The sequence below is a fragment of the Amblyomma maculatum genome, chromosome 1, assembly GCF_055883805.1.
Source record: "Amblyomma maculatum isolate TAMU_Amacu chromosome 1, ASM5588380v1, whole genome shotgun sequence".
Taxonomy (NCBI): domain Eukaryota; kingdom Metazoa; phylum Arthropoda; class Arachnida; order Ixodida; family Ixodidae; genus Amblyomma; species Amblyomma maculatum.
This window is the reverse complement of record NC_139344.1, coordinates 501017069-501030047: the sequence shown is the minus strand read 5'-3', so window position 1 is coordinate 501030047 and position 12979 is coordinate 501017069.

Below are 12979 nucleotides of genomic sequence, written 5' to 3'. Positions count from 1 at the left end.
GGGAAAGGAAGAGGGAAAGAGGATTAAGGAAAGAGGGGGAGATGGAAGGGGGAGAGAGAGGAAGAGAGGTAGAGACTGAAAGAGGGAAAGGATGGAGGGAGAGAAGGAAAGATGCCAAGAGGGAAAGAGTGAGAGCAAAAAAGGAGAGAGGGATAGAGACAAAAGGGAGGGAGAGGGGGAAAGACTGAAAGAGAGAGGGAAAGATTGAGGGAGGGAGGATGGAGAGAGGAAGGGGAGGAGGGAAAGATGGTGAAAGGGAAAGAAGGAGAGGGAGAGCAAAAAAGGAGAGTGGGATAGAGACAAAGGGGAGGGAAAGAAGGAAAGAGGGAGAGTGAAAGGTGGAACAGGGAGAGAGCGACAGACTGAGATAGGGAATGAGGGAGAGGAAAAGATTGCAGGAGGGGAAGGGAGAGAGGTAGAGACTGAAAGGAGAGAGCGAGGAGGGAAAGATGGCAAGAGGGAGAGCAAGAAAAGGAGAGAGAGGGATTGAGACAAAAGGGAGTGAAAGAGGGAGAGTGAAAGACTGCAAGAGGGAAAGATGAGGGAGGGAAATACTGAAAGAGGGGGAGAGCGAAGGAAGGAAAGAGGGGAGAGGGGAATGGAGAGAGGGAAGGAAGGAGAGCGAGAGGGAAAGATGGACTAAAAGAGGAAAGAGAAATAGGGAAAGGAAAGAGAGGAAAATAGAGGGGGAGAGGGGAGGAAGGAAAGTGGGAGAGAGGGAAAGACTGGGAGAGGGAAAGTGGGAGGGAGGGAAAGATGGAGAGGGAGACTGAAAAGGGGAAGGAAGGGAGAGATCGAGAGAGGGAAGGGAAAGAATTAAAGAGGGAGAGTGGAATAGGGAAAGAGGGGTAGATGGAGAGGGAAAGGAGAGAGAGAGAGAAAGGGGGATATAGGGAAAGAGAAAAGTGGGAGAAGTGGAAATAAGGAAAGAGGGCGGGAAAGGGGGAAGGAAAGAGGGATAGAGAAAAAGGGAGGGAAAGAAGGAAAGATGAAGAGTGAAATAGGCAAAGGGGAAGAGGGAGAGAATGAAAGGATAGAGGGAAAGAAAAGACTGCAGGTAAGAGGAAGAGTGAAAGAGGGAGAGAGGGAAAGAAGAGGGAGAAGTGGAAAGAGGAAAACGAGGAGAGGGAAAGAGAAAGAGAGGGAAGGACTTAAAGAATGAAGGAGGGAAATAATGAAAGAGGGAGAGTGGAAGAGGGAAAGGGGAGAGAGGGAAAGGAGAGAGTGGGGTGGAAAGGAGAGAGTGAGAGGGAAAGATGGAGAGAGGGAATAAGGAAAGTGGGAGAGCAGAATGAAAGAGGAAACGAAAGGAAAAAGGGCGAGGGAGAGATGGAAAGAGGGAAAAATAAAGAAGCAAAGTGGGCAAGGGAATGGCTGAAAGAAGGAAACGGGAGAGAAGGAAGGATGGCAAGAGGAAAGAAGCAAAGAGGGAGAGGGAATTAAGGAAAGAGGGAGAGAGGGAAAGGTGGAGAGAGGGAAAGAGCGAGACTGAAAGAAGGAAAAGGAGAGAGGGAAATTAGAGAGTGAAAGAGGGAAAGATGGAGAGAGGGCGAGGGAGAGATGTGAAGAGGGAGACTGAGAGGGAAAGAAGGAGAGAGGAAAAGGGAGAGAGGGAAAGTGGGAGAGCGAAAGAAGGAGAGAGGGAGAGGGAAAGAATGAAAGAGGGATAGAGACAAAAGAGATGGAAAGAGGGGGAGATGGAGAGGGAGAGTGAAAGGGGGAAGAGGGAGGGAGCAAAAGACTGAAAGAGGAAGAGAGGAAATGAGGGAAGGAAAGTAGGAGAGAGGCAAAGACTGAAAAGGGGGAGAGCGAAGTAGGAAAGAGGGAGAGAGGAAATGAGGGAGGGAAGATGGAGAGAGGCAAAGACTGAAAGAGGGGGAGAGCGAAGGAAGGAAAGAGGGAGAGAGTGAAAGACTGAAAGAGGGAAAGGGGGAGAGGGAGGGAGGGAAAGATGGCCTGAAAAATTGAGAGAGCAGGAAAGAGGGAAAGGAAAGAGAGGGAGAGGAAAATAGAGAGGGGGAGAGGGAAAGAAGGAAAGTGTGAGAGAGGGAAAGACTGGAATATGGAAATAAGGATAGAGGGTAAGAAGGAAATAGGGAAAGATGGAGAGAGTGAAAGACTGAAAAAAGGGAAAGAAGGGAGAGATTGACAGGGAATGGAAAGAAGGAAAGAGGGAGAGGGAAAGACTGGAAGATGGAAAGAAGGAGATGGGGGAAAGAGGGAGGAGGGAAGACTGAAAGAGGGAAAGAAGGAGAGAGGGAGATGAAAATAAGGAAAAAGGAAGAGAGTGGAAAAGGGAAATGTGGAAAGAGAGAGTGAGAGAGGCAAAGCAAGAGAGAGCAAGAGGAAAAAAAAGAAAGAGCCTCACATGAAGTGCTCCCTTAGAGCCTCAGCTGCAGCAGTCCTAAAAAACCGAAGCGGTGGCCTTGTGGTAGAGCATCCGCCTCGCATTCGAGAGGTACCGGGTTCAACCCCTGGTGCTGCGGGTACCCACCGGTTTTTCAATGGGTACAAAACCCGGCCTCTTGCTCAGCTCTTCTGGGGTGAAATGCTTGGGAAAAGGCTGAAAGAGAGAAATAAGGAGAGATGGAAAGTAAAGAGGGAGAGGAAAAGAATGAATGGGGAAATAAGGAAAAACGAAGATGGAAAGAAGGAGATAGAGAGAGATGGAAAGCAAGAGAGAGGGAAAGAGGAAAGAGCCTCACCTGAATTGCTCCCTTAGAGCCTCAGCTGCAGCAGTCCTAAAAAACCGAAGCAGTGGCCTTGTGGTAGAGCATCCGCCTCGCATTCGGTAGGTACCGGGTTCAACCCCTGGTGACACCTGTTACCCACCAGTTTTTCAATGGGTTCAAGCTTTCCCCTGGCCTGTTGCAAAGGGGAAGAGTTAAAGAATGAAAGTGGGAAAAAGGGAGAGAGAGAAAGATGGAGGGAGGGAAAGAGGGCGAGGGAGAGATGGGAAAAGGGAGACCGAAAGAGGGAGAGAGGAAAAGGGTAAGAGTTAAAGAATCAAAGTTGGACAGACAAAAGGGAGGGAGAGAAGGAGTGAGGGAAAGGTAGAGGTAGAGAGTTGAAGATGCAGAGTGGGAAAGAAGGAAAGGTGAAGAGGGAGAGAGGGGAAAGGAAGAGGGAAAGAGGATTAAGGAAAGAGGGGGAGATGGAAGGGGAGAGAGGTAGAGACTGAAAGAGGGAAAGGAGGGAGGGAGTGAAGGAAAGATGGCAAGAGGGAAAGAGAGAGCAGAAAAGGATAGAGGGATAGAGACAAAAGGGAGGGAAAGAGGGGGGAAGACTGAAAGAGGGAATGAGGGAGAGGGAAAGAGTGAGGGATGGAAGATGGAGAGAGGGAGGGGAGGAGGGAAAGATGGTGAAAGGGAAAGGAGAGGGAGAGCAAAAAAGGAGAGGGACAGAGGGAGAGACAAAAGGGAGGGAGAGGGAGAGTGAAAGGTGGAACAGGGAGAGTGACAGACTGAGAGAGGGAATGAGGGAGAGGAAAAGAGTGAAAGAGGGGAAGGGAGAGAGGTAGAGACTGAAAGGAGAGAGGGAGGAGGGAAAGAGGGAGAGCAAGAAAAGGAGAGAGAGGGATAGAGACAAAAGGGAGGGAAAGAGGGAGGTTGAAAGGGGGAAGAGGGAGAGTGAAAGACTGCAAGAGGGAGAGGGAAATATGAGGGAGGGAAGATGGAGAGAGGGTAATACTGAAAGAGGAGGAGAGCGAAGGAAGGAAAGAGGGAAAGGGAGAGAGAAAGGAAGGAGAGTGAGAGGGAAAGATGGACTTGAAGAGAAAGAGGGAAAGGAAAGAGAGGGAGAGAGGAAAATAGAGGGGGAGAGGGGGGGGGGGGAAGGAAAGTGGGAGAGAGGGAAAAACTGGAATAGGGAAATAAGGATAGAGGGTAAGAAAAAATAGGGAAAGGGTGGAGGGGAAAGATGGAGAGAGGGAAAGACTGAAAAAAAAAGGAAAGGGAGAGATTGACAGGGAATGGAAAGAAGGAAAGAGGGAGAGGGAAAGACTGGAATATGGAAAGGAGATAGGGGAGGAGGAAGACTGAAAGAGGGAAAGGAGAGACGGAGATGGAAATAAGGAAAAAGGGAGAGAGGGGAAAGGTGGAAAGAGAGAGGCAAAGCAAGAGAGAGGGAGAGGGAAAAAGAGAAAGAGCCTCACATGAAGTGCTCCCTTAGAGCCTCAGCTGCAGCAGTCCTAAAAAAACCGAAGCAGTGGCCTTGTGGTAGAGCATCTGCCTCGCATTCGGAACGTACCGGGTTCAAACCCTGGTGCTGCCGGTTACCCACTGGTTTTTCAATGGGTACAAACCCCAGCCTCTTGCTCAGCTCTTCTGGGGTGAAATGCTTGGGAAAAGGCTGAAAGACTGAAAGAGAGAAATAAGGAGAGAGGGGAAAAGGGAGAGGGAGGGAAAAAAGGAAAGAGGAAGAGAGGGAAAGGAAAGAGGGAGAGGGAAAGACTGGAAGATGGAAAGAAGGAGATAGGGGAAGAGGGAGGAGGGAAGACTGAAAGAGGGAAAGAAGGAGAGAGGGAGATGGAAATAAGGAAAAAGGGAGAGAGCGGAAAAGGGAAAGGTGGAAAGAGAGAGGCAAAGCAAGAGAGAGGGAAAGAGAAAATGAAGGAGAGCCTCACCTGAATTGCTCCCTTAGAGCCTCAGCTGCAGCAGTCCTAAAAAACCGAAGCAGTGGCCTTGTGGTAGAGCATCCGCCTCGCATTCGGTAGGTACCGGTTTCAACCCCTGGTGACACCTGTTACCCACCGGTTTTTCAATGGGTTCAAGCTTTCCCCCGGCCTGTTGCTCGGCTCTTCTGGGGTGAAAAGGGCCACATTAGGGAAAGAGGGAAAGGGAGAAGAGGGAGAGAATGAAAGGAGAGAGGGAAAGAAGACTTCAGGTAAGAGGGAAAGAGGGAAGGGAGAAGAGGGAGAAAATGAAAGAAGGAGAGAGGGAAAGGGGAAGAGAGTAAGAGGGAGAGGGATAGGACTGAAAGAAGGAAAGAAGGAGAGCGAAAGGAAAAAGGGAGAGAGAGAAAGATGGAGAAAGGGAAAGAGGGCGAGGGAGAGATGGGAAAAGGTAGACTGAAAGAGGGAGAGAGGGAAAGGGGAAGAGGGAAAGAATGAAAGAGGGACAGAGACAAAAGGGAGGGAGAGGAGTGAGGGAAAGGTAGAGGTAGAGAGTGAAAGAGAAAGAGAAGGAAAGGGGAAGAGGGAGAGGGGGGAAAACGAAGAGGGAAAGAGGTTTAAAGAAAGAGGGGGAGATGGAAGGGGGAGAGGTAGAGACTGAAAGAGGGAAAGGAGGGAGGGAGAGAAGGAAAGATGGCAAGAGGGAAAGAGTGAGAGCTAAAAAGGAGAGAGGGATAGAGACAAAAGGGAAGGAGAGGGGAAAGACTGAAAGAATGAGGGAGAGGGAAAGAGTGAGGGAGGGAAGATGGAGAGAGGGAGGGGAGGAGGGAAAGATGGTGGAAGGAGAGGGAGAGGAAAAAAGGTGAGAGGGATAGAGACAAAAGGGAGGGAAAGAAGGAAATAGGGAGAGTGAAAGGTGGAACAGGGAGAGAGTGACAAACTGAGAGGGAATGAGGGAGAGGAAAAGAGTGGAGGGGAAGGGAGAGAGGTTGAGACTGAAAAGAGAGAGGGAGGAGGGAAAGATGGCAAGAGGGAAAGAAGGAAAGAGGGATAGAGACAAGAATGAGGGAAAGAGGGAGAGTGAAAGACTGCAAGAGGGAGAGGGGAAGATGGAGAGAGGGAAATACTGGAAGAGGGGGAGAGCGAAGGAAGGAAAGAGGGGAGAGAGGAAGAGAGACCGGGAAAGAAGGAAAGGGGAAGAGGGAGAGAGGGGAAAAGGAAGAGGGAAAGAGGATTAAGGAAAGAGGGGGAGATGGAAGGGGGAGAGAGAGGAAGAGAGGTAGAGACTGAAAGAGGGAAAGGAGGGAGGGAGAGAAGGAAAGATGGCAAGAGGGAAAGAGTGAGAGCAAAAAAGGAGAGAGGGATAGAGACAAAAGGGAGGGAGAGGGGGGAAGACTGAAAGAGAGAGGGAAAGAGTGAGGGAGGGAGGATGGAGAGAGGGAGGGGAGGAGGGAAAGATGGTGAAAGGGAAAGAAGGAGAGGGACAGCAAAAAAGGAGAGAGGGACAGAGCGATAGAGACAAAAGGGAGGGAAAGAAGGAAAGAGGGAGAGTGAGAGGTGGAACAGGGAGAGAGCGACAGACTGAGATAGGGAATGAGGGAGAGGAAATGAGTGAAGGAGGGGAAGGGAGAGAGGTAGAGACTGAAAGGAGAGAGGGAGGAGGGAAAGAGGGCAAGAGGGAGAGCAAGAAAAGGAGAGAGAGAGGGATTGAGACAAAAGGGAGGGAAAGAGGGAGAGTGAAAGACTGCAAGAGGGAAAGATGAGGGAGGGAAATACTGAAAGAGGGGGAGAGCGAAGGAAGGAAAGAGGGGAGAGGGGAAGGGAGAGAGGGAAGGAAGGAGAGCGAGAGGGAAAGATGGACTAAAAGAGGAAAGAAAAATAGGGAAAGGAAAGAGAGGAAAATAGAGGGGGGGGAGGGGAGGAAGGAAAGTGGGAGATAGGGAAAGACTGGGAGAGGGAAAGTGGGAGGGAGGGAAAGATGGAAAGGGAGACTGAAAAAGGGAAGGAAGGGAGAGATCGAAGAGGGAAGGGAAAGAATGAAAGAGGGAGAGTGGAATAGGGAAAGAGGGATAGATGGAGAGGGAAAAGAGAGAGAGAAAGGGGGATATAGGGAAAGAGGAAAGTGGGAGAGGTGGAAATAAAGAAAGAGGGCGGGAAAGGGGGAAGGAAAGAGGGATAGAGAAAAAGGGAGAGAAAGAAGGAAAGATGAAGAGTGAAATAGGCAAAGGGGAAGAGGGAGAGAATGAAAGAATAGAGGGAAAGAAAAGACTGCAGGTAGGAGGAAGAGTGAAAGAGGGAGAGAGGGAAAGGAGAGGTAGAAATGGAAAGAGGAAAAGGAGGAGAGGGAAAGAGAGAGGGAAGGACTTAAAGAAGGAAGGAGGGAAATAATGAAAGAGGGAGAGTGGAAGAGGGAAAGGGGAGAGAGGGAAAGGAGAGAGTGGGGTGGAAAGGAGAGAGTGAGAGGGAAAGATGGAGAGAGGGAATAAGGAAAGTGGGAGAGCAGAATGAAAGAGGAAAAGAAAGGAAAAAGGGCGAGGGAGAGATGGAAAGAGGGAAAAGAAAAGAAGCAAAGTGGGCAAGGGAATGGCTGAAAGAAGGAAATGGGAGAGAAAAAAGGATGGCAAGAGGGAAAGAAGCAAAAAGGGAGAGGGAATTAAGGAAAGAGGGAGAGAGGGAAAGGTGGAGAGAGGGAAAGATGGAGAGATGGAAAGAGTGAGACTGAAAGAAGGATAAGGAGAGAGGGAAAGGAGAGAGTGAAAGAGGGAAAGATGGAGAGAGGGTGAGGGAGAGATGTGAAGAGGGAGACTGAGAGGGAAAGAAGGAGAGAGGAAAAGGGAGAGAGGGAAAGTGGGAGAGCGAAAGAAGGAGAGAGGGAGAGGGAAAGAATGAAAGAGGGATAGAGACAAAAGAGATGGAAAGAGGGGGAAATGGAGAGGGAGAGTGAAAGGGGGACGAGGGAGGGAGCAAAAGACTGAAAGAGGAAGAGAGGAAATGAGGGAAGGAAAGTAGGGGAGGCAAAGACTGAAAGAGGGGGAGAGCGAAGTAGGAAAGAGGGAGAGAGGAAATGAGGGAGGGAAGATGGAGAGAGGCAAAGACTGAAAGAGGGGGAGAGCGAAGGAAGGAAAGAGGGAGAGAGGGAAAGACTGAAAGAGGGAAAAGGGGGAGAGGGAGGGAGGGAAAGATGGCCTGAAAAATTGAGAGAGCAGGAAAGAGGGAAAGGAAAGAGAGGGAGAGGAAAATAGAGAGGGGGAGAGGGAAAGAAGGAAAGTGGGAGAGAGGGAAAGACTGGAATATGGAAATAAGGATAGAGGGTAAGAAGTAAATAGGGAAAGGATGGAGGGGGAAAGATGGAGAGAGGGAAAGACTGAAAAAAGGGAAAGAAGGGAGAGATTGACAGGGAATGGAAAGAAGGAAAGAGGGAGAGGGAAAGACAGGAAGATGGAAAGAAGGAGATGGGAGAAAGAGGGAGGAGGGAAGACTGAAAGAGGGAAAGAAGGAGAGAGTGGAAAAGGGAAATGTGGAAAGAGAGAGGGAGAGAGGCAAAGCAAGAGAGAGCGAGAGGAAAAAAAAGAAAGAGCCTCACATGAATTGCTGCATTAGAGCCTCAGCTGCAGCAGTCCTAAAAAACTGAAGCGGTGGCCTTGTGGTAGAGCATCCGCCTTGCATTCGGTAGGTACCGGGTTCAACCCCTGGTGACACCTGTTACCCACCAGTTTTTCAATGGGTTCAAGCTTTCCCCTGGCCTGTTGCAAAGGGGAAGAGTTAAAGAATGAAAGTGGGAAAAAGGGAGAGAGAGAAAGATGGAGGGAGGGAAAAAGGGCGAGGGAGAGATGGGAAAAGGGAGACCGAAAGAGGGAGAGAGGAAAAGGGGAAGAGTTAAAGAATCAAAGTTGGACAGACAAAAGGGAGGGAGAGAAGGAGTGAGGGAAAGGTAGAGGTAGAGAGTTGAAGATGCAGAGTGGGAAAGAAGGAAAGGTGAAGAGGGAGAGAGGGGAAAAGGAAGAGGGAAAGAGGATTAAGGAAAGAGGGGGAGATGGAAGGGGAGAGAGGTAGAGACTGAAAGAGGGAAAGGAGGGAGGGAGTGAAGGAAAGATGGCAAGAGGGAAAGAGAGAGCAGAAAAGGATAGAGGGATAGAGACAAAAGGGAGGGAAAGAGGGGGAAGACTGAAAGAGGGAATGAGGGAGAGGGAAAGAGTGAGGGATGGAAGATGGAGAGAGGGAGGGGAGGAGGGAAAGATGGTGAAAGGGAAAGGAGAGGGAGAGCAAGAAAGGAGAGAGGGACAGAGGGAGAGACAAAAGGGAGGGAGAGGGAGAGTGAAAGGTGGAACAGGGAGAGTGACAGACTGAGAGAGGGAATGAGGGAGAGGAAAAGAGTGAAAGAGGGGAAGAGAGAGAGGTAGAGACTGAAAGGAGAGAGGGAGGAGGGAAAGAGGGAGAGCAAGAAAAGGAGAGAGAGGGATAGAGACAAAAGGGAGGGAAAGAGGGAGGTTGAAAGGGGGAAGAGGGAGAGTGAAAGACTGCAAGAGGGAGAGGGAAATATGAGGGAGGGAAGATGGAGAGAGGGAAATACTGAAAGAGGAGGAGAGCGAAGGAAGGAAAGAGGGAAAGGGAGAGAGAAAGGAAGGAGAGTGAGAGGGAAAGATGGACTGGAAGAGAAAGAGGGAAAGGAAAGAGAGGGAGAGAGGAAAATAGAGGGGGAGAGGGGGGGGGGGGAAGGAAAGTGGGAGAGAGGGAAAAACTGGAATAGGGAAATAAGGATAGAGGGTAAGAAAAAATAGGGAAAGGGTGGAGGGGGAAAGATGGAGAGAGGGAAAGACTGAAAAAAAAGGAAAGGGAGAGATTGACAGGGAATGGAAAGAAGGAAAGAGGGAGAGGGAAAGACTGGAATATGGAAAGGAGATAGGGGAGGAGGAAGATTGAAAGAGGGAAAGGAGAGACGGAGATGGAAATAAGGAAAAAGGGAGAGAGGGGAAAGGTGGAAAGAGAGAGGCAAAGCAAGAGAGAGGGAGAGGGAAAAAGAGAAAGAGCCTCACATGAAGTGCTCCCTTAGAGCCTCAGCTGCAGCAGTCCTAAAAAAACCGAAGCAGTGGCCTTGTGGTAGAGCATCTGCCTCGCATTCGGAACGTACCGGGTTCAAACCCTGGTGCTGCCGGTTACCCACCGGTTTTTCAATGGGTACAAACCCCAGCCTCTTGCTCAGCTCTTCTGGGGTGAAATGCTTGGGAAAAGGCTGAAAGACTGAAAGAGAGAAATAAGGAGAGAGGGGAAAAGCGAGAGAGAGGGAAAAAAGGAAAGAGGAAGAGAGGGAAAGGAAAGAGGGAGAGGGAAAGACTGGAAGATGGAAAGAAGGAGATAGGGGGAAGACGGAGGAGGGAAGACTGAAAGAGGGAAAGAAGGAGAGAGGGAGATGGAAATAAGGAAAAAGGGAGCTGAATTGCTCCCTTAGAGCCTCAGCTGCAGCAGTCCTAAAAAACCGAAGCAGTGGCCTTGTGGTAGAGCATCCGCCTCGCATTCGGTAGGTACCGGTTTCAACCCCTGGTGACACCTGTTACCCACCGGTTTTTCAATGGGTTCAAGCTTTCCCCCGGCCTGTTGCTCGGCTCTTCTGGGGTGAAAAGGGCCACATAAGGGAAAGAGGGAAAGGGAGAAGAGGGAGAGAATGAAAGGAGAGAGGGAAAGAAGACTTCAGGTAAGAGGGAAAGAGGGAAGGGAGAAGAGGGAGAAAATGAAAGAAGGAGAGAGGGAAAGGGGAAGAGAGTAAGAGGGAGAGGGATAGGACTGAAAGAAGGAAAGAAGGAGAGCGAAAGGAAAAAGGGAGAGAGAGAAAGATGGAGAAAGGGAAAGAGGGCGAGGGAGAGATGGGAAAAGGTAGACTGAAAGAGGGAGAGAGGGAAAGGGGAAGAGGGAAAGAATGAAAGAGGGACAGAGACAAAAGGGAGGGAGAGGAGTGAGGGAAAGGTAGAGGTAGAGAGTGAAAGAGAAAGAGAAGGAAAGGGGAAGAGGGAGAGGGGGGAAAACGAAGAGGGAAAGAGGTTTAAAGAAAGAGGGGGAGATGGAAGGGGGAGAGGTAGAGACTGAAAGAGGGAAAGGAGGGAGGGAGAGAAGGAAAGATGGCAAGAGGGAAAGAGTGAGAGCAAAAAAGGAGAGAGGGATAGAGACAAAAGGGAAGGAGAGGGGAAAGACTGAAAGAATGAGGGAGAGGGAAAGAGTGAGGGAGGGAAGATGGAGAGAGGGAGGGGAGGAGGGAAAGATGGTGGAAGGAGAGGGAGAGGAAAAAAGGTGAGAGGGATAGAGACAAAAGGGAGGGAAAGAAGGAAATAGGGAGAGTGAAAGGTGGAACAGGGAGAGAGTGACAAACTGAGAGGGAATGAGGGAGAGGAAAAGAGTGGAGGGGAAGGGAGAGAGGTTGAGACTGAAAAGAGAGAGGGAGGAGGGAAAGATGGCAAGAGGGAAAGAAGGAAAGAGGGATAGAGACAAGAATGAGGGAAAGAGGGAGAGTGAAAGACTGCAAGAGGGAGAGGGGAAGATGGAGAGAGGGAAATACTGGAAGAGGGGGAGAGCGAAGGAAGGAAAGAGGGGAGAGAGGAAGAGAGACCGGGAAAGAAGGAAAGGGGAAGAGGGAGAGAGGGGAAAAGGAAGAGGGAAAGAGGATTAAGGAAAGAGGGGGAGATGGAAGGGGGAGAGAGAGGAAGAGAGGTAGAGACTGAAAGAGGGAAAGGAGGGAGGGAGAGAAGGAAAGATGGCAAGAGGGAAAGAGTGAGAGCAAAAAAGGAGAGAGGGATAGAGACAAAAGGGAGGGAGAGGGGGGAAGACTGAAAGAGAGAGGGAAAGAGTGAGGGAGGGAGGATGGAGAGAGGGAGGGGAGGAGGGAAAGATGGTGAAAGGGAAAGAAGGAGAGGGAGAGCAAAAAAGGAGAGAGGGACAGAGCGATAGAGACAAAAGGGAGGGAAAGAAGGAAAGAGGGAGAGTGAGAGGTGGAACAGGGAGAGAGCGACAGACTGAGATAGGGAATGAGGGAGAGGAAATGAGTGAAGGAGGGGAAGGGAGAGAGGTAGAGACTGAAAGGAGAGAGGGAGGAGGGAAAGAGGGCAAGAGGGAGAGCAAGAAAAGGAGAGAGAGAGGGATTGAGACAAAAGGGAGGGAAAGAGGGAGAGTGAAAGACTGCAAGAGGGAAAGATGAGGGGGGGGGAAATACTGAAAGAGGGGGAGAGCGAAGGAAGGAAAGAGGGGAGAGGGGAAGGGAGAGAGGGAAGGAAGGAGAGCGAGAGGGAAAGATGGACTAAAAGAGGAAAGAGAAATAGGGAAAGGAAAGAGAGGAAAATAGAGGGGGGAGAGGGGAGGAAGGAAAGTGGGAGAGAGAGAAAGACTGGGAGAGGGAAAGTGGGAGGGAGGGAAAGATGGAAAGGGAGACTGAAAAGGGGAAGGAAGGGAGAGATCGAAGAGGGAAGGGAAAGAATGAAAGAGGGAGAGTGGAATAGGGAAAGAGGGATAGATGGAGAGGGAAAAGAGAGAGAGAAAGGGGGATATAGGGAAAGAGGAAAGTGGGAGAGGTGGAAATAAAGAAAGAGGGCGGGAAAGGGGGAAGGAAAGAGGGATAGAGAAAAAGGGAGAGAAAGAAGGAAAGATGAAGAGTGAAATAGGCAAAGGGGAAGAGGGAGAGAATGAAAGAATAGAGGGAAAGAAAAGACTGCAGGTAGGAGGAAGAGTGAAAGAGGGAGAGAGGGAAAGGAGAGGTAGAAATGGAAAGAGGAAAAGGAGGAGAGGGAAAGAGAGAGGGAAGGACTTAAAGAAGGAAGGAGGGAAATAATGAAAGAGGGAGAGTGGAAGAGGGAAAGGGGAGAGAGGGAAAGGAGAGAGTGGGGTGGAAAGGAGAGAGTGAGAGGGAAAGATGGAGAGAGGGAATAAGGAAAGTGGGAGAGCAGAATGAAAGAGGAAAAGAAAGGAAAAAGGGCGAGGGAGAGATGGAAAGAGGGAAAAGAAAAGAAGCAAAGTGGGCAAGGGAATGGCTGAAAGAAGGAAATGGGAGAGAAAAAAGGATGGCAAGAGGGAAAGAAGCAAAAAGGGAGAGGGAATTAAGGAAAGAGGGAGAGAGGGAAAGGTGGAGAGAGGGAAAGATGGAGAGATGGAAAGAGCGAGACTGAAAGAAGGAAAAGGAAAGAGTGAAATTAGAGAGTGAAAGAGGGAAAGATGGAGAGAGGGCGAGGGAGAGATGTGAAGAGGGAGACTGAGAGGGAAAGAAGGAGAGAGGAAAAGGGAGAGAGGGAAAGTGGGAGAGCGAAAGAAGGAGAGAGGGAGAGGGAAAGAATGAAAGAGGGATAGAGACAAAAGAGATGGAAAGAGGGGGAGATGGAGAGGGAGAGTGAAAGG